Source organism: Nerophis ophidion, linkage group LG27 (assembly GCF_033978795.1).
Source record: "Nerophis ophidion isolate RoL-2023_Sa linkage group LG27, RoL_Noph_v1.0, whole genome shotgun sequence".
NCBI classification, from domain to species: Eukaryota; Metazoa; Chordata; class Actinopteri; order Syngnathiformes; family Syngnathidae; genus Nerophis; species Nerophis ophidion.
Genome location: NC_084637.1, coordinates 20,438,074 through 20,459,711, shown reverse-complemented (window position 1 = coordinate 20,459,711; position 21,638 = coordinate 20,438,074). Strand labels below are relative to the sequence as shown.

The 21,638-nt window shown below is 40.0% G+C and overlaps 1 protein-coding gene across 4 annotated transcripts in view; it reads left to right on the top strand.

The window, feature by feature from the left end:
- The first annotated feature begins 4,164 nt into the window (after positions 1-4,164).
- The window catches only part of csde1 (cold shock domain containing E1, RNA-binding), a 76,382-nt gene continuing 58,908 nt past the window's right edge, over positions 4,165-21,638 (top strand). For 2 of the 4 annotated variants that reach the window (XM_061889238.1, XM_061889236.1), the window contains exons 1-3: positions 4,165-4,297; positions 19,908-20,557; positions 21,015-21,119. The gene's annotated coding sequence lies outside the window, so the exon portion shown is untranslated. The remainder of the gene's footprint in view (positions 4,298-19,907; positions 20,558-21,014; positions 21,120-21,638) is intronic. The other 2 variants (XM_061889237.1, XM_061889235.1) reach the window with 1 other exon arrangement.

Here is a 21,638-nt window from a genome sequence, read left to right as displayed (position 1 = left end):
TCTTTAAAAAATATTGAAATTTATACATAATGTAAAAAAGAAGTGTAAATAAACACTTCCAATCCATTTTCATATTGTCAAATAGAAACCATGTTGAGCATTTAACATCCTTATACAAATACACGTATTAAAAAAGTGAAGGTATCACACTAATAAATAAATAAATAAAAATAAATAAAAGACAGACTTATTCAAAACAACTTAAATTCCTCCCATTAAGACAAAAAATTAAAGGCTTTTTCTATTTTCTACCATTTTCCAAGATTTGAATTCAAAATCATTAATCCAAAGGTAGGATTTGGGTTTCACCTTAACAAATCGATTGTTATGAATGAAATATTTCCAAGCCCCGTTTCCATAAGAGTTGGGAAATTGTGTTAGATGTAAATATAAAAGGAATACAATTATATGCAAATCATTTTCAATCCATATTCAGTTGAATACTCTACAAAGACAACATATTTGATGTTTAAACTGATAAACTTTGTTTTTGTGTGCAAATAATCATTAACTTTAGAATTTGATGCTAGCAACATGTGACAAAGAAGTTGGGAAAGGCGGCAATAAATACTGATAAAGTTGAGGAATGCTCATCAAACACTTATTTGGAACATCCCACAGGTCTGCAGGCTAATTGGGAACAGGTGGGTGCCATGATTGGGTATAAAAGCAGCTTCCCAAAAAATGCTCAGTCTTTCACAAGAAAGGTGGGGCGAGGTACACCCCTTTGTCCACAACTGCATGAGCAAATAGTCAAACAGTTTAAGAACAACATTTCTCATAGTGCAATTGCAAGAAATTTATAATATCATCAAAAGGTTCAGAGAATTTGGAGAAATCACTCCAAGTAAGCGGCATGGCCGGAAAACAACATTGAATGACCGTGACCTTCGATCCCTCAGATGGCACTGTATCAAAAACTGACATCAATCTCTAAAGGATATCACCACATGGGCTCAGGAACACTTCAGAAAACCACTGTCACTAAATACAGTTGTTCGCTACATCTGTAAGTGCAAGTTAAAGCTCTACTATGCAAACCGAAAGCCATTTATCAACAACATCTAGAAAAGCCACCGGCTTCTCTGGGTCCGAGAACATCTAAGATGAACTGATGCAAAGTGGAAAAGTGTTCTGTGGTCTGACGTATCCACATTTCAAATTGTTTTTGGAAATATTCGGCATCGTGTCATCCGAACCAAAGGGGAAGCGAACCATCCAGACTGTTATGGACGCAAAGTTCAAAAGCCAGCATCTGTGATGGTATGGGGGTGCATTAGTGCCCAAGGCATGGGTAACTTACACATCTGTGAAGCCAACATTAATGCTGAAAAGTACATACAGAGTTTGGAACAAAATAAGATGCCATCCAAGCCCCATCTTTTTCATGAACGCCCATGCTTATTTCAGCCAGACAATTCCAAGCCACATTCAGCATGTGTTACAATAGCGCGGCTTCGGAAAAAAAAGGAGTGCGGGTACTTTCCTGACCCGACTGCAGTCCAGACCTGTCTCCCATCGAAAATGTGTGGCGCATTATGAAGCGTAAAATACGACAGCGGAGACCCCGGACTGTTGAACGACTGAAGCTCTACACAAAACAATAATGGGAAAGAATTCCACTTTCAAAGCTTCAACAATTGATTTCCTCAGTTCCCAAACATTTATTGAGTGTTGTTAAAAGAAAAGGTGATGTAACACAGTGGTGAACATGCCCTTTCCCATCTACTTTGGCACGTGTTGCAGCCACGAAATTCTAAGTTAATTATTTGCAAAAAAAAAAAAAGTTAATGAGTTTGATCCTCAAATATCTTGTCTTTGTAGTGCATTCAACTGAATATGGGTTGAAAAGGATTTGCAAATCATTGTATTCCGTTTATTTTTACATCTAACACGATTTCCCAACTCATATGGAAATAGTGTTTGTACTATAAACATACTATTATATTAATAATAATTTCTAGATTGGTATCTTTCATAAATATGAACAATTTAATGTTCTCTATTGTAAATGGGGACCTCTATACTTTTGTCTTCCAGTCAACTTCTAATCTCCTCACAAAATAAATGTACAGTATCCATCCATCCATCCATTTTTCTACCGCTTATTCCCTTTCAGCTACAATCGGGTGGAAGGCGGGTACACCCTGGACAAATCGCCACCTCATCTCAGGGCCAACACAGATAGACGGACAACATTCACACTCACATTCACACACTAAGGCCAATTTATTGTTGCCAATCAACCTATCCCCAGGTGCATGTCTTTGGAGGTGGGAGGACATGCAAACTCCACACAGAAATGTCCCGAGCCCAGGATTAAACCCAGGACTACTCAGGACGTTCGTATTGCGAGGCAGACGCACTAACCCCTCCTCCACCGTGCTGCCCATGTACATTATCACATTCCAAAAATACCGGAATATTGCATAAGCAGTGTAATCATTAATGGTGTATATTCCATTTGTAACTCTAAATTGTATTTATTTAACTTGAGCAAGAATTAGATGTACAATAGATTTAGAATGTAATGAATTGTAATGTAATATACAAACCCTGTTTCCATATTAGTTGGGAAATTGTGTTAGATGTAAATATAAACGGAATACAATGATTTGCAAATCCTTTTCAACCCATATTCAATTGAATGCACTACAAAGACAAGATATTTGATGTTCAAACTCATAAGCTTTATTTATTTTTTTGCAAATAATAATTAACTTAGAACTTCATGGCTGCAACACGTGCCAAAGTAATTGGAAAAGGGCATGTTCACCCCTGTGTTACATCACATTTTCTTTTAACAACACTCAATAAACGTTTGGGAACTGAGGAAACTAATTGTTGAAGCTTTAAAAGTGGAATTCTTTCCCATTCTTGTTTTATGTAGAGCTCTAGTCGTTCAACAGTCCGGGTCTCCGCTGTCGTATTTTACGCTTCATAATGCGCCACACATTTTTGATGGGAGACATGTCTGGACTGCAGGCGGGCCAGGAAAGTACCCGCACTCTTTTACTACGAAGCCACGCTGTTGTAACACATGGCTTGGCATTGTTTTGCTGAAATAATCAGGACGTCCATGATAACGTTGCTTGGAAGACATTATATGTTGTTCCAAAAACTGTATGTACCTTTCAGCATTAATGGTGCCTTCACAGATGTGTAAGTTACCCATGCCTTGGGCACTAATACGCCCCCATACCATCACAGATGCTGGCTTGTGAACTTTGCGCCTATAACAATCCGGATGGTTATTTTCCTCTTTGTTCCGTAGGACACCACGTCCACAGTTTCCAAATATAATTTGAAATGTGGACTCGTCAGACCGCAGAACACTTTACCACTTTGTATCAGTCCAACTTAGATGAGTTCGGGCCCAGCGAAGCTGGCGGCGTTCCTTGGTGTTGTTGATAAATGGCTTTCGCTTTGCATAGTAGAGTTTTAACTTGCACTTACAAATGTAGCGACCAACAGTAGTTACTGACAGTGGTTTTATGAAGTGTTCCTGAGCCCATGTGGTGATATCCTTTACACACCGATGTCGGTTTTTGATGCAGTACCGCCTGAAGGCTCAAAGGTCCGTAATATCATCGCTTACGTGCAGTGATTTCTCCAGATTCTCTGAACCTTTTGATGATTTTACAGACCGTAGATGGTAAAATCCCTAAATTTTTTGCAATAGCTGGTTGAGAAATGTTGTTCAAAAACTGTTCGACAATTTGCTTACAAATTGGTGACCCTCACCCCATCCTTGTTTGTGAATTACTTAGCATTTCATGGAAGCTGCTTTTATACCCAATCATGGCACCCACCTGTTCCCATATGCACACCTGTGGGATGTTCCAAATAAGTGTTTGATGAGAATTTCTCAACTTTATCAGTATTTATTGCCACCTTTTCCAACTTTTTTGTCACGTGTTGCTGGCATCAAATTCTAAATGTACCGATTATTTGCACCAAAAAAAAAAATGTTTATCAATTTCAACTTCAAATATGTTGTATTTGTAGCATATTCAATTGAATATGGGTTGAAAATGATTTGCAAATCATTGTTTTCCGTTTATATTTACATCCAACACAATTTCCAAACTCATGTGGAAACGGGTTTGTATATTATCCTTCTACTTTTGACAACACCAATATGTGAGCAAGATTGGGCGGTTACTATCTTTACTTTTTACAGACTCTTTGGTTCCTGCTCCCGTTGGCAAATCTCGCGATAGGAGCCCTCCGCGTCACTACGTAATGTGCCGTGCTGCTTTTAGCGGCGCTGGTGACAGTGCTGAAAGCTGTTGGGGTGAGTTTTTTGGTGTTAATGTCGACGCCGAAGCGTTGTCATTCCAATACATGTGCGTACATGATGTATAGGTTGGTCGTGTAACAGTGAGTTTTCAGAAACAACCGAGTTTGCGGGGGCCCGCATAAATCACCCGTGTTAGCATTGCTAAGCTAGCTGCTACCCGCTAGCATTACGGGCGGCCTAGCAAGGTGGCTCTCCTCCAGCCAAAGAAAAACTCCCCTCGGTTATTTTAATCTCTGCTTTTAAGCTATTATTTATATTTAAGTTTGACGACGTATCAGTGACCAGGTGAAATATGGATAAAAAACAAAACAAAATTAGATCAGCTTGGGAAATTCCATAGCGGCTTCTTTGTCTACTTTTGATCGGCGCAACGTGCAACCACTATAAACGTCTTTAAGTCTGCGTTTTCCTCCAACAAATATAAACGTTTACTTTTTTTGCTACACACACAGTCGTAGAAAAAACGGGTGCACGGACTGGTTTGTTGCAACTGTGCTTGTTAAATTTTAGAATCAGCATTAATAGGATTCAAATTGAGTTTATTACTATTGTTTATGGATGCTCCCGCGGATGTAATCGAGCGTCAACGCCCAGGACATAACCACTGAAAGCTACATGCTAACCTGCCTGAATTGTCCACGCAAGGTCATGTTAAGCTAACGCAAGCTAAACTTTGTGACAATCGCTGACCCCCCCACCCCCCCAAAAATATATTGTTTGATAATAATAATGCAAATATCGTTGATTTAAATGTTAATCTGTCATGGTATGCCCATGGTGTCACAACTTGTTTTTGTAGAAGGTGGCGTCAGGCCGTGTTGGAGCATGGCTGCTGCTGGGAAGTCACATGGCGAAGAGTGCCAGAAGATGTTGTTCTGGAACATTCTAAAGGGAAATGGGCTGTTGAATCTTGCCCCACTTTTGTGTTTTTTTCTTTGCTTGGAGGATGTTAAATTGTCCCCAACCTTTTTTGCACTAGGGACCGTTTTAATGTAGGCAATCTTTTTACAGACCGGCTTTCCATGTGTGGCAGAAAGATATAGAAAATAAGTGCATAACAAATGAATACCGTATTTTTCGGACTATAAGTCGCAGTTTTTTTTTGGCTAGGGGTGCGACTTATACGCAGGAGCGAATTATGTGTGAAATTATTAACACATTACCACAAAATATCAAATATTATTTAGCTCATTTACGTAAGAGCCTAGACGTATAAGATTTCATGGGATTTAGCAATTAGGAGTGACCGATTGTTTGGTAAACGTATAGCATGTTCTATATGTTATAGTTATTTGAATGACTCTTACCATAATATGTTACGGTAACATACCAGGCACCTTCTGAGTTGGTTATTTATGCGTCATATAATGTACACTTATTCAGCCTGTTGTTCACTATTCTTTATTTATTTAAAATTGCCTTTCAAATGCCTATACTTGGTGTTGGATTTAATCAAATACATTTCCCCAAAAAATGAGACTTATACTCCAGTGCGACCTATGTATGTTTTTTTTCCTTCTTTATTACGCATTTTCGGCGGGTGCGACTTATACTCTGGAGCGACTTATACTCCGAAAAATACGGTACATGAAAAACTCACCATTACATTTACTTAGTGGGAGCCCCTGGCCTTTTTCCCTTAGCAAAAGAAGCTCTCCATTAGGGTTGCAACTAATGATTAACTTGATAATCAATTAATCTGTCGATTATTACTTCGATTAATAATCGAATAAAAGAGACAAACTACATTTGAATCCTTTCCAATATTTTATTTAAAAAAACAGCATACTGGTACCATGTCCTCTCGACATGTCCTCTCAACTTGCCAAATAAAACAAGGCAAGTGTTACAAAAATGTTATTTTTTTATAAAGTGCACCATTGTCATGGACAATTGCAATAATTTTGCTTAGGGGAATTTCAAACCTGGCTATTACCTATTACCTATTCCAACCATTCTGCAATGTTGAATAGAATAGAATAGAATAGAAAGTACTTTATTGATCCCTGGGGGAAATTCAGCACCAAAGTTCGCTCACAATAAACAATAATAATAATAAATAATATGACATATTTTATATATATATATATATATATAAATATATGAATAATATAAATATATTCTACATATATTCTACATTTAAGTGCAGTCAAGAAGGAACATATGCATTATACAGTCTGATGGCTGTCGGTTTGAAGGACCTCCTGTGTCGTTCCGTGTTACGGATAAATGTCTTTCCTCTAGTACAGGGGTGTCAAACTCAAATACAGAGTGGGCCAAAATTCTAAACTGAACAAAGCCGAGGGCCAAAGTTGAACAACTTAACCTTTTAATAGGGACCCGAACAAGTTTTGCATTGAATATTGAACAAGCAAGGCTTATATACCTTTATAGTGACATGCAAAATCGAGTTTTGTTGGTAGCGGGGATGTATATTGTAGCGTCCCGGAAGAGTTAATGCTGCAAAGGGTTCTGGGTATTTCTTCTGTTGTTTTTATGTTGTGTTACAGTGCGGATGTTCCCCCGAAATGTGTTTGTCATTCTTGTTTGGTGTGGGTTCACAGTGTGGTGTAACAGTGTTAAAGTTGTTTATACGGCCACCCTCAGTGTGACCTGTATGGCTGTTGACCAAGTATGCATTGCATTCACTCGTGTGTATGTGTAGAAGCCGCATATATTACGGGACTGGGCCGGCACGCTGTTTGTATGGAGGAAAAGCGGACTTGACGACAGGTTGTAGAGGATTCTAAAAGCAGTACCTTTTAGGCACGCCCTCAATATTGTTGTCCGGGTGGAAATTCGGGAGAATGGTTGCCCTGGGAGATTTTTAGGGGCGGGGCACTGAAATTTGCGATTCTCCTGTAAAAACCGGGAGGGTTGGCAAGTATGACAATTAGCGTTGAATGCGGTGGTACAGCGGCACCGCCACTGTATAATACCGGCGGGTCACCTTTAATGTTAATTTATTATCGCCTCAAGGGCCAAATGAAATTACCCCGCGGGCCAGAGTTTGACACCCATGCTCTAGTGGCATGGTCGTAAAGCAGATTGACTTCATGTTCCATTCGTCTCCAATGTAACGGCATGTATTGCCAAGGTGGCAACCATGTCCACACATCAGTAGTGAGAGCAATTTTTCTCTGGGTAGCTTTTATGTCAGTCAACATTGCATGGAATGTCTGCTCGTACTTCCTCTCCATCAGTTTGGTAAAATGGTTCCTCTTGGGAAGAGTGTAACCAGGGTTGAGGACATGAATCATTTGTCTAAAACCTTCATCCTCCACGATTGATAGTCGCCTCATGTCAGTTACCAACATATTCATGGTAGCATCAGTCAATGCAGCCGCTTGCCGTCTTGTGCAGACCTTCCTTTGTACCAAGTCGCTAATGCTGGCTTGTTTCTTTCTGAAATGAGAGAAACCATATTATGAATGTACATAGTAGCATCATTTACATGTAACTCAATACATACCCAGTTGATTTAATTAATAATTTCTGATGTAAAAGACAAATACGCCACCACATTGAAAAAAACAGCTAAATTAAATAAATGGACATTGGAGTTGCAGAATACACCAATAACAACACAACAAAGACAGACATACCGTTAATGTTACTCACAAAAAAGCTGAACTTATGAATGCCTGTTGCGACTCAAAACAACACAGAAAATGAAGTCGTCGCACTATCCAAAAAGTTCCTAACACTCTGAAAGTTAATACACAACAGTTGCTGCGCTTCCTTAAAAAAAATCTCGTTAACAAAAGATTAAAAACACACAAAGACAAACACAACGGATCAATATACTTGGACTATACACTTAAAAAAGTTACGTACCGTGAGTTCTTCCCTTCATCCATGGCTCCTCTTCAGGTGCTCCCGAAGCAATGTTGTCCTTCCGTGCCACGCGAGGTCCATGCTGCACGTTTTGCAGGACTTAGGTCTTACACTTTTCTCCATTGAAGCAATAACCTCGAGATGTTTCTCAGCTGAACTATCCGTACTGTTTCCCGACGCCATTTTTCGAATGTTTCCAGGCAAAGGAGACGGTGTGGTCACATGAGCTGCACAAGACACATTGCCTGGCTCACTGCCACCACATGAGACATAGACTCAGCGCCGCCTGGGCACTGTTTTTGTACTTATTTTGATTATTGTTTCTCAGCTTTTTGTAAATGTTGCAGTTTATAAATGAAGCTATATAGGGGGAAAAAAAAGCCTCAGCGCATGCGCATTGCATACATCCAACGAATCGATGACTAAATTAATCGCCAACTATTTTTATAATCGATTTAATCGATTAGTTGTTGCAGCCCTACTCTCCATAGACTTGTTTTTTGCCAATTTTTTGCTAATAGTAGGCTTTGTTTTGGCTTTAGTATCTGATGGATTAAAAGTGATACATAACATTCAAGGACAAGAGCATGGATATATAAGAAAGCTATAAAATACTTGACATTTGTTCTAATCGATGTCTGTTGGCTACTATTTCCATTCTAAAAGTTATGTATTCATATTTTGTGCAATATTTCATAGGTAGATACACTGTTAGCTTTATTGGTCCAATTTTCCATGCGTAAATACATCCGATGTTGTTAACAACTTATGTATTAGGACGATGTGCAATACTATCAGCACTTTAACTTACCAGCCCAAAGGAGATGTGCATTTTTTTCCTTCTGCTCTATTATTATATGCAACAATTTAGTACTTCTTCATTTGATTAACTCCTATGGTCATTTTGTTCCTAATCTGCCCTTGATCTTAGATCATCAACCCTGCTAGATGGAACCTAGCTTTTGGCTACGATTTGGCACCTTTACATTTTATGTGTTTATTAATGTGCCTTTGTTCCATGTGACAAAGATGTAACAAATATAACAAATGACGACTTCCTATTAGGAGTTTTATAATACATCTATGAACAGGCTTATTGGTGTGTCTGGTGGGCCTGGCCAAAGTTAAGTAGGAGAAAATGCGGTCGGTTAAAAACTATTGAATGTCTTTCTGCGGCGATCAGTGATCTCAATTGCGTCACGGACCGGTGCCGTCCCCCGGACCACTGGCCTAAAGGGTGTGCTAAAAGTGGGTTTTGTGGTCTTATACTAGACCGTTGTCTCAATACGTTGCATTTAACAATTTGCCCATTTAAATTATAAGTAGGATGGAAAAACAAGTTGCCTCAAATATCTGATTTATGACACTAAAAGACTTTAAAAGTTTGCGAATGATTAGATTCAATCAAAATATTGTGCCTTGCCATTTTCAGAGTTAATGAGGAAGCTAGTCAAGTGATCCGTGACAAAGAGGAGGAACCACGGACCCCTTCTCCATTAACATCATTGCTAATCAAGCAGTGTTTGTGAGAGCCAACAATGATTACTTTGGGAAAAATTAGGATCGATAATCCAATATTTTTTTAACCTGAACACAAAGAGGATGAGCAATAAGTTTTAGAAGCCGAGTGTTAAAACGGAGGTAACTTTATTGAAACACCGTAGTATTAGCAGCATTACTAAATGCTAAACATACAAACTAGCCACATTAAACCACAATTAAACACTTACTGTACAATGTGCTGGAACATTCTGAAGGAAAAGGGGATGTTTAATTTTGCCCCTCTGTTCTTCGCCTGGAGGATGTTAAAATGTCGCCTAAGGGGTGTGCTAAAAGTGGTTTATGTGGTCCTATACTAGACTGTTTTCTCGATGTGTTGCATTCAACCTTTTGCCCATTTAAAGTATCAGTAGGGTGGAAAAACAAGTTGCCTTATATATATTTCTGATTAATGACACTAAAAGTAGTTCACAGAGCTCGAAGACCTCATTGAAGAATAGTGACAATTACCAAGATTTCCCTCGCCCGGATGCGGGTCACCGGTGCTCTCCTTTGGAGCCACGCCAGGAGGTGGCGAGCGCCTGGTGGCCAGGCCTGTTCTCATGGGGCCCGGTCAGGCACAGCCTGAAGAGGTAACGTGGGTCCCCCTTCCAATGGGCTCACCACCCATAGCAGGGGCCATAGAGTTCAGGTGCAATGTGAGCTGGGCGGCAGCCGAAGGCAGGGCACTTGACGGTCCGATCCTCGGCTACACAAGCTAGCTCTTGGGACGTGGAACGTCACCTTGCTGGGGGGAAGGAGCCTGAGCTAGTGCGCGAGGTGGAGAAGTCCCGGCTGGATATAGTTGGACTCACTTCGACACACCGTATGGGCTCTGGAACCAGTTCTCTTGAGAGGGGCTGGACTCTCTTCCACTCTGGTGTTGCCAGTAGTGAGAAGCAATGGGCTGGGGTGGAAATTCTTGTTGCCCCCCGACTCAAAGCCTGCACGCTGGAGTTCAACCCAATGGACGTGGGGGTAGCTTCCTTCCACCTGCAGGTGGGGGGGACGGGTCCTGACTGTTTGCGCTTGCCCGCCGAACGGCAGCTCAGAGTACCCACTCTTTTTGGATTCACTCGAGGGAGTACTGGAGAGTGCTCCCCGGGTGATTCTCTCGTTCTACTGGGGGACTTCAACGCTCCTATTGGCAACGACAGTGAAACCTGGGGAGGCGTGATGGGGAAGAACGGCCGCCCGGATATAAACCCGAGTGGTGTTTTGTTATTGTTTTTTGTGCTCGTCATAGATTGTCCATAACAAACACCATGTTCAAACATAAGACTGTCCATATGTGAACTTTGCACCAGGACACCCTAGGCCACAGTTCCATGATGTAGTTGTGTCATCAGATTTGCGGTCTCATGTTTTGGACACTCGGGTGAAGAGAGGGGCGGAGCTTTCTACCAATCACCACCCGGTAGTGAGTTTGCTGCGATGGTGAGGGAGGATGACAGACAGACCTGCCAGGCCCAAAGGCATTGTGAAAGTTTGCTGGGAACGCCCAGCAGAGTCTCCTGTCAGAGAGAGTTTCAATTCCCGCCTCTGGAAGAATTTTTGAACATGTCACGAGGGAGGCGCTGGGCATTGAGTCAGAGTGGACAATCTTCTCTAATTCTATTGTCGAGGCGGCCGATTGGAGCTGTGGCCGCAAGTTGGTTGGTGCCTCTCGTGGCGGTAGTCCTAGAACCCGCTGATGGACACCAGCGGTGAGGGATGCTGTCCAGCTGAAAAAAGAGTATTATCAAGCTCTTTTGGCTCATAGGACTCCGGAGGCAGCAGAAAGGTACCGTCAGGCCACAGATTCCCCAAGCAGGAATATGTGGTGTGCTCTCCTATTTCTGGGGCTGAGGTTGCCGAAGTAGTTAAAAAGCTCCTCGGTGGCAAAACCCCGGGGGTGGATGTGATCCGCCCGGAGTTCCTTAAGCCTCTGAATGCTGTGGGGCTGTCTTGGTCGACAAGACTGCAACGTCATGTGGACATCGGGGCGGTACCTCTCTTTAAGAAGGGGAACCGGAGAGTGTGTTCCAACTATCGTGGGATCACACTCCTCAGCCTTCCTGGTAAGGTCTATTCAGGTATATTGGAGAGGAGGCTACGCCGGATTGTCGAACCTTGGATTCAGGAGGAACAGTGTGGTTTTTGTCCTGGTTGTGGAACTGTGGACCAACTCTATACTCTCGGCACGGTCCTTGAAGGTGCATGGGAGTTTACCCAACCAGTCTACATGTGCCTTGTGGACTTGGAGAAGGCATTCGACCGTGTACCCCGGGAAGTCCTGTGGGGAGTGCTCAGAAAGTATGGGGTTGTCTGATTGTGGCAGTCCGCTCCCTGTACGATCGGTGTCAGAGCTTGGTCCGCATTGCCGGCAGTAAGTCGGACCCGTTTCCAGTGAGGGTTGGACTCAGCCAAGGCTGCCCTTTGTCACCGATTTTGTTCATAACTTTTATAGACAGAATTTCTAGGTGCAGTCAAGTCATATTTATAAAATATAACAATCGCAAATCAAATCGCATTTGTTAGTACACAGTCTACTGCTTTTAAAAACATTTGGCTTTATGCACAGTCTGAGCTTTTCTCCACATCATGCTCTTAAAACTGAAGAAATGACCGATATAAATATACAGTGATCATAAAGTAATGGTATTATAATAATGCACACAACCATTCAAAAGGATAAAAACTTTAATTCCTCATTACTGTAGAATTGGGGGAGTGGCCGCGGCGGCGGCAGCGATGACCAAGAAGAACGCGGAGTTGGAATATAATTACAACACTTAATGTACATATTTATATACAGATTTGAACAATTATTTATTCACTGAAATATATGTATTAATTGTGGTTCTTACAAAAAATATATAATCTTATAAAATATAAAAGCTAAAATGTCTCTTAATGCCCACTCCAAAAATCTTGAACTTTAAAAAGCGATCAGTTTTACTCACTACACTTAACAATGTGTTTCCTACTGCCTGCAGACTTGGCACCGTTTGTTTTTTCCACTTGCCCGACTTTTCAAATCTACTTGCCCCAATATTTTTACTTGTCCTGCCTAGGTTTTTTTCTTATATCTCACTAAAATCCTCACCGTTGATTATTTACAACACTACACAGTATTTATTATTATAATTATTATTATTATTATTATTATTATCTATAATTACATTTAAATGGCATTGCATACATGTAAAAGTAAGTGCTATTTCACATTATTTGGCCAGTAGCAGTTACACCCATATGAACAGGTCAGCCACCTGTTTCAAGCCCGATCACAGTTGAAATCTTGAAATGAAGGGCCTTTAATGGCTAAAACATTAACCTGGACAACATTTTAACAGCTGGTTGGGTCCGATTTTATTCTTTTCATCGCATTCACATAGGGCTGGGCGATATTGGCTTTTATTAATATCGCAATATTTTTATGCCATATTGCGATATACGATATATATTACGATATTTTGCCTTAGCCTTGAATGAACACTTGATGCATATAATCACAGCAGTATGATGATTCAATGTGTCTACATTAAAACATTCATTTTCATACTGCATTAATATATGCTACTTTTAAACTTTCATGCGGAGAGGGAAATCACAACTAAGTCAATTGACCAAAACTGTATTTATTAAATACACTTCATTCTCTCACAGGTGACTTTTAAATGAAAGAATAAATTAATAGTGTTGCTACTTTTTTGTAGTAATACTTCTGCTGCATACTTTGCATTGATTGATTGATACATTTATTAGTAGATTGCACAGTACAGTACATATTCCGTACAATTGACCACTAAATGGTAACACCCGAATAAGTTTTTCAACTTGTTTAAGTCGGGGTCCACGTTAATCAATTCATGGTACAAATATATACTATCAGCATAATACAGTCATCACACAGGTTAATGATCATAGTATGTACATTGAACAGCATATTGTTGTTGTCTGCTGAATATCTTCCCACTTGAAGCCAAACCACCGCCAGATGATGGACCCCCTGCTCTTTATGTTGGGCATTTATTGTTCTTCTTCCATTTGTGATAAGTTTCGCACCATCTTTCTCTTGTATTGTCACAAGCTCCGCTCGCTCGACCTGCCTCAGCTAACGTTAGCCATGCTGCCACCTCTTTGATCGGCGAGAGCTATGACGCTAGATTCGCGAGAGTATGTGACGTATGTAAGAAGGCGGGCTTGTTTTCCGTATCTGTCCGAATGAGAGACGAGGAGAAACGCCTGTTGTGTGATGCACGCAGCTAAATGCAACTCAACCTGCCACAGCTAACGTTAGCGAGAGCATATGCCGCTAGACGCGCGACAGTATGTGACGTATGTAAGAAGGCGGGCTACTGCACCGGAGTTGTAACTACAAGCTCCATTCACAGACAGTCCCATTGCTTTTATGAGCGGTCGAGCGAGTCAAAAGCCGAAAAATCTATTTGTGGCGGCCGTAATTCTTTCGTGGCGGGCCGCCACAAATGAATGAATGTGTGGGAAACCCTGTCAACAATACAGATTGGCCAACATGTCTGTCACTCAAATGTCGGCGACGGTGGAGGAAAAAAACCCTCAACTGGTGCAGGTTTGGTCATCGTACTAATTAAAACCTCAACCGGTTCGATGTCGAATAATCGTGCAGCCCACGCGGCAGCTGTCAGTTTAGTAATTGAGTACCCATGTAATTACTTAAATTTATCGTGAACTCTGGTACACACTTTAAAGCCTCAATCTGCATTTATGGGAAAATAGTCAAGCTAAACAATTTTTCTGTTTGCTATTACCTACATTCTTTTTTTCTAACAAATGCACAACACCAACATTGGAATTTCACTTTTAACATACATTTATTATTAAAAACAAAGGAAAACAGATTAATTGTTGCAGCCCTATCTTATTTAGTCATCCGCTTTTAAATTAAGCTTGATATATTTTTAGGTTTGTGGTCAGACAATAAAACATGACTGCTACAGTCAGAAATATTTTTTACAATAACTGCTACTCATGAAGCTGTTGCAAAAGTAATAACTAATAATATTCCTATTACGCTATTTTACAAATAGGAAACATTGGGGGAATGTAACTGAGATCTGTGGCTGTATTAATATTTATGATAATCAAACTGTTTCGTCCTTTTTAAAAGCAAGACAGCCTCAGTGCGGATGTTTTTTTTTTTACGTGAACAGAGGACAGTCAAAATAGTAGCATTAAAAACAACAAAACACCATAGCTATCCAACTTCCTCAAAAATAAAATTTAATTATGGCGACTAGAAAGATGCACACACGTATATAGACAAAGTTTAGCAGGTGGACTTAGGCTAAAATTGTAGTTGAGAGTTTCCCCCATATTGCCAATATACCTGTGGTGTGCTGGTTTTGCCTGGCTCAATATTCGATAAGTCAGTTAACCGGACGATAAATTAAAATTAGGTCGGTGGGTTTGCCAGCCTTGATAATCGGCATATGTATGCGTTGTTACGGTTACTCTTTTGCATCGGTTTCAGCGGCCACGGGTGTTTGTACTACATATAAACAGTAGTAATGGTAACCGCTGTAAAACTACTGTCAGTTAGTCTTACCATAAGTAGTTATAATGATGGAAAAACTGTGATTGACAACCACACTTTGATAAAACTATGGAGACCAACTCGCGCTAACTTTCTAGCTTAAATACTAACACATAAACATGAAACGTTAACGTATTTTCCCGTTAAACGTTTTTCCCCAATCTAAACTTGTCTAAACACAATGTGCAGTATTCACATTGAACACAAAGGCTGTGCTGCTTTTACACAAAGTTTTTAATGTGAACTCCACAAAAGCTGTGTCCCAATTCCAGGTCTGCCCCCTTTGGAGGACCCGGCCTACGTAGCCTCAGAAGTCAGCTCCTCGGAAAGATGCGTCACCTGTTGTTAAATGGGACAGTCTAGCCTGCAGAGGATACTTACATTTGAAAGTGTATTCGCTGCCGCTGCTTGTATTTGTCGTCATCATCAAAAAGATCCGGGTTGAACAAAGGCAGTCATTTTATTTATTTTGATCCTGAGCTCAGGATCTTTCTGTGTGGAGTTGGCATGTTCTCCTCGTGACTGCGTGAGTTCCCTCCGGGCACTTTGGCTTCCTCCCACCTCCAAAGACATGCACTTGAGGATAAGTTGATTGGAAACACTAAATTGGCACTAGTGTGTGAATGTGAGTGTGAATGTTGTTTATCTATCTGTGTTGGCCCTGCGATGAGGTGGCGATTTGTCCAGAGTGTACACCGCCTACCCCACATGTGCTGCTGAGAGGCTCCAGCAGCCCCCACAACCCCGAAAGGGAAAAGTGGTAGGAAATGGATGGATGGATGGATGAGTTTTGATTGTTTATTTGAGGGTCCCTAACAGAGACGCAATCTATTTTATTGCTTTTAGCCATGGTTTTTATTCAAGTGCAAAACTTTGCGTACACAGTATATATTATTTTTATTATTTGTTTGTTGTTGGTATTTCAAATTCTATATTTCAACTACAATGTTAAAATACACCAGAAATACAAGTTTATTGCATTTGAAGGGGTATATTTGCATATTATTATGTATTATTACATCAGTGATTGATTTGCTCCCAAAATGTTGAGATTAATATTGTTTATCGACAGTAATTCGTAGGTCAATATATCGTTGATCAAAATTTTGACATCAAATCTTGTTTACACAAAGTCATTGTATACTTGGTCGTCACTGCTTCAGCCTGTTTACTTTCTCTTAATTCACCAAGTTTTGTATATTTTGTTATTTAATATGGGTTCAGAAAAGCCAACAAACCAGCCTTGAAGGAGGGAGTCCAATCGGTGGTTAAGTGAAGCCACTGTTGGTTTACCACACCAAAACTCCCGCTGTGTTAAAAAAAAGCAATAAATATTCGCGCATACGATAAAAAGTATTCTCCTTTTTAAAAATATTTTTTTCCATCGTAGCAACATGGTTGTTTACGTTTTAGAGGACACCAAAGGCTTGTTTAAGGTTATGGAAATAACGGGCTCTCTCCAATTCTTTCTTCCAAATGACTTCCCGTCCTCTAGAGGTGGGGGGAAAATTAGATTTTTTTGATGACTATAAAATTGATTAGTAAACATTAGGGGTGTAACGGTACGTGTAATTGTATTGAACCGTTTCGGTACGGGGGTTTCGGTTTGGTTCGGAGGTGTACCGTACAAGTACATGCTAGCAGCTAGCAGGTTAGTACAACATGTTAAAGCCAGAGCTGGAAGACCCTCCTGCCTCGTTAAGTTCTCCCTTTGGGAACACTTTGGCTGCGCGATACAACAATGGAGACGGAGGTTTGCTAAGATTGTTCAGCAGCTGCTACTGACAACACGTCAAACATGTGTTGCACCTTTCCTTCTTCCGGCTCCCATAGTGTCTCCCTTGCACGCAAAACCCTTCACTCTACCCGGCAGTGGGTCTCCACAGTTCCGGACTTCACACTGACTGACGTCACATGCGTCACATAATAAAGGGCCACACACACGCTATTCTCATAACACAGCGGTTCTCAAACTTTTTTCAGTGATGTACCCCTTGTGAACATTTTCTTAATTCAAGTACCCCCTAATCACAGCAAAGCATTTTTGGTTGAAAAAAAGATAAATAAGTAAAATAAAGCACTATGTCATCAGTTTCTGATTTATTAAATTGTATAACAGTGCAAAATATTGCTCATTTGTAGTGGTCTTTCTTGAACTATTTGGAAAGAAAGATATACAAATAACTAAAAACTTGTTGAAAAATAAACAAGTGATTCATTTATAAATAAAGGTTTATACAAATATAAGTAATCATCAACTTAAAGTGCCCTTTTTGAGGATTGTAATAGGGATCCATCTGGATTTATGAACTTAATTCTAAACATTTCTTCACGAAAATAGAAATCTTTAACATCAATATTTATGTAACATGTCTACAAAAAACGGCAGGCGGTGTTGATGAACGACTTAAACAAGTTGAAAAACATATTGGGGTGTTAGCATTTAGTGGTCAATTGTACGGAATATGTACTGTACTGTGCAATCTACTAATAAAAGTCTCAATCAATCAATCAAAAAAAGCACTTTATATGTAGAAAAGTTTTGTTAATAAACCATTCTGAGCCTTAACTTATTTAGTTTTTATTTTATATGTTATATATGTATTAACCCTGGCAATGGACCCTGTGTGAATATATATGTTATGCCACTGTTAACAAATTTGGTAAATAAATAACCAAAAAATTTATATTTGGTTGTTTTCTTACTGTACCGAAAATGAACCGAACCGTGACCTCTAAACCGAGGTACGTACCGAACCGAAATTTTTGTGTACCGTTACACCCCTAGTAAACATCAATAATCAATATATTTATTGTGAATAAAGTAATGCAGACAATTCTAAATTTTGCTTTTAATTTAGGGCAATAAGTGCCCTAAATTATGCAGTTATGCACACATTTCCAAAAATACGTGATGGGAATTAATGTAATTGTTTCTTTTTACAAATGCAATGTTTTTAAACGTTGCAGTTGATAAACGCTTATATAGTCCAGCAAAAATAAATGTAAAACTGGATAAATATACATCAATTAAAGATGCAGGACTAATTCATTTTCAATCGTATAATAGCTCCTGAATCGTAATCGAATCGTGAGGTGCCCAAAGATTCTCACCTCTACCATCTTCCCAAAAAGAATGCTATAAATAGGGTATGTAGTTTGGCCTTAATGTAATAAGTCTTATTAAATCTTGTAGGTGGGCAGTAAAGTAGACTCCACTGGTTTTAGAATGCAAAACTTCATGCAATGGCAGCTATTGCATCACACTCTGCTCGGAGTATACCAAAAGAAAACAACTTGTGTCCTTGGCCTCAGCGCTCCGCCTCTTGGAAGTTCATGTCTAATCCACTGAAGGAGTCCTCCATTGGGTCCGCCCCATGTAATATTTTTTAGTAAGCATGCAAAACACAGCTGCGTTGAATCACAGGAGGAACGCCGCCGTAAATATCAGCGACTGATCTGGAGGTATGCACAAGGAATATCTAGTCAGCTGGCTGCCATTGTGAGAAGTCTCCAGATGCAACCTATTTTTATACCTATTAGGTGGGCTCCTCCTTAGTGGTGCGTGAGCTCTAGCTAGTGGTATGCCAAAAAAAATCACTTGATTAAATGTACAAACAGTTTAAACTGGGTGTGATGTTACAGTGGCCAAAATAATAAATATAGCGTATATTTGGGACCATAAGGCGCATGTCTGTTTTTATACAAAAGGTACACCAGATCATAAAGTGCATTAAAGGGGTCATATTATGATTTTTCTTCTACATTCAAAACACTTCCTTGTGGTCTACATAACATGGTTCTCTGATCAAAATGTTGCATATATGATGTTTTACAGACCGTCTTCTATCTGCTTTTTGACCGTTTCTTCAGGATGGGCCATTTTGTAGGCGGTCTTATTTACATCAGCATCTTCTGCCCGTCATCTTTGTTGTACCGGTAGTTTTTAGCGCTTCCATAGCGAGTCTACTGATAGATATAAGTTAGAGGTGTATGCTACTTTGTAGTTGAAATGGCAGTTGTGGAGTAAGAATGCCCCACAACAAGAGGATAGAGGAAAAAAAAGGAGATTATTGACTACGGCATGGGCTACTATGGCGGACACGCACAAATTTTCGGGACTTATGCAGATCCCAAATACACGTGAGCAGGTAGCAATAGGTAAGAAAAGTTTGATTTGCATAACATTGTGAAACAAAATGCCAGATAATGTGTCCTAATAGGTGATATTTTGGGGTCCTTATCTATTACAATGTTGAAGCACAGTATGTCTGACTAGGGTGAGCGCGATCCTCCAAAATCCATCAAGAAGCGGTGCAGGTTTGTAGTTTACTAAGGTCATAAAAAACATTTTGACAGACCCATTAATTGCTTGTTTTTCAATTATTACATTTTTATAAACGAGAGAAACCATATTTAAAATTTAACTCAAAATTTGATGAATTGTCCTGCGTGAACACAGGCGCACGCACACACTTTTACACTAGACACCACAGCGTTTGTTATAAAAGAATGGATATAAAATTAATTTGATAGCAAAAATGTTGAGAATTAATTGTCTACTAGATTGCTAAAAATTCTGGGAATTGTGTTCTGCGTAAATCACAATGTGTGCCTTGTCTCTATAGAAGCTAATCTTCCATTGCTTTTTGTGCTTTCTCCCAACAGTATGAAGTGAAACGGAACTGAATTTTTGTACCATCCGCAACTGCTTCAACGTTCAGATCACAAGAAAGAAGCCTGAAAATCTTCAAAAAACGAAACAAGCAACGTCACATACTGGATCATTTCAAGGGTTTGACCAGGGAAACAAGAAGTAAACCAAAAACCTTGTATTGACCAAAGACAAACATCAGGCCAGTCGACACAAGCAGAAGAGAAGCAAATCATAAGCCCAAGCATACTTTGAGAAAACAACAACTGATCTGAAACCAGAAGTTTGTGCCTACTCAACAGCTTTGACAAAGCACACGTCCCAACGCTGCTCCTAGCCCTCCTCATCCTCCCCACACCACCAACTCACCATTGGGGTGTGGAGTGAGCTGCTCCTTTATTTTTCCTTCATAGCTCCCTACTATACCCGCCTCCTTCTCCCACTCTTTTCATCATAGTTTTTTTAAGCCCTGTTTTTCACTGCATATTTTTGCGTTCCGTTTCTCCCTCCTTTTGCTTGATGCAAGCATCTAGAACCCGTGCCACAGGCCTGTAACTAGTGTGTGTGTATGCGCGCATGTGTGAATGTGTGTGTGTGTGTGAAGTGATCTGCAGGAAGCGCAAAGTCCTCAAGAACCTGAGACTTCCCTTTCAAGACGACAAAGGTGGGTCTGCAGTGCTTTTATAGCATGACATACAACATGTTAACGTGAATCTCTTCAAAATGACTATGTAATGTACAGATGGACACAGGCTGGTAACCTACAGTATCTTACCTTTTAGCAGCCATATCTTGTCAAGGTACACCACTATTCTGACTTATTGGGACACTTCCTCTAGGAGCGAAGAGTCCGCCCAGGTACTTTAGTCCTAAGGCTGTCCAAAACATTGATAGGGGACAAGACTTGAAGTTGAACATTTTATTCTATACAGAAGAGTACTTTACGGGCTGTAGAGTGCGCTGGCATTTAGACTGCACCCACCAAATTTTAGAATAAATAAATATGTTTACATCTATTAGCTGCACCGAACCATACGCCACAAATATATACCAGTATTAAAGCTTTTGTAAATGTTTGTTTATACACCTTTTTTTTGTTTCCAAACTATGTAACACGGCAGTAAAACGGTTGATCGAACTAAACAGAAGTCGTCATGGACCCACTAGCTGCGGAAGCCAACTCTTCAATCAGCTAAACAACTTGATAACTCCACTGTGATGTTTTGGTGAGTTTACTGAGGAATTTGAAACTGAAACAATACAAAAGGAATGCCATTGTAAATTAATTATACTAACACAGACACTCGTAAACTTGTGAGCATATTCGTTAATGGTAACGACGCTAGCTTGATTACATAACACGAACAAATATGCATGAAAACACTCCTACAGACAACACAGCTTTAGTAAGTAAGAATAGTTTTAGTTGTACAACTTACAAACGTTGCTTGGAGTGCTGAATGAAGAATTCTTTAGGCCTGGGCGATATCCGATAAGTCAGTTAACCGCCGATAAATAAAAATTAAAGTTGGCAAGCTTTCCAGCGTCGATAAATCGGCATTTGCATGCTTTAAGAGCATTCACGCTTTTCGTCCAGTCAGTGTAAACAAAATGGTGTGCGCTCACAGAAAGTGTGGTTAAATACATCACTAAAGAGACATGCTGCCATTTAAAACTAGCATTTTTTTAAAAGTGCTGTCATGTTGTCGTTCTTCACTCGCAATCTCCCAGACTTAATTTTGTTT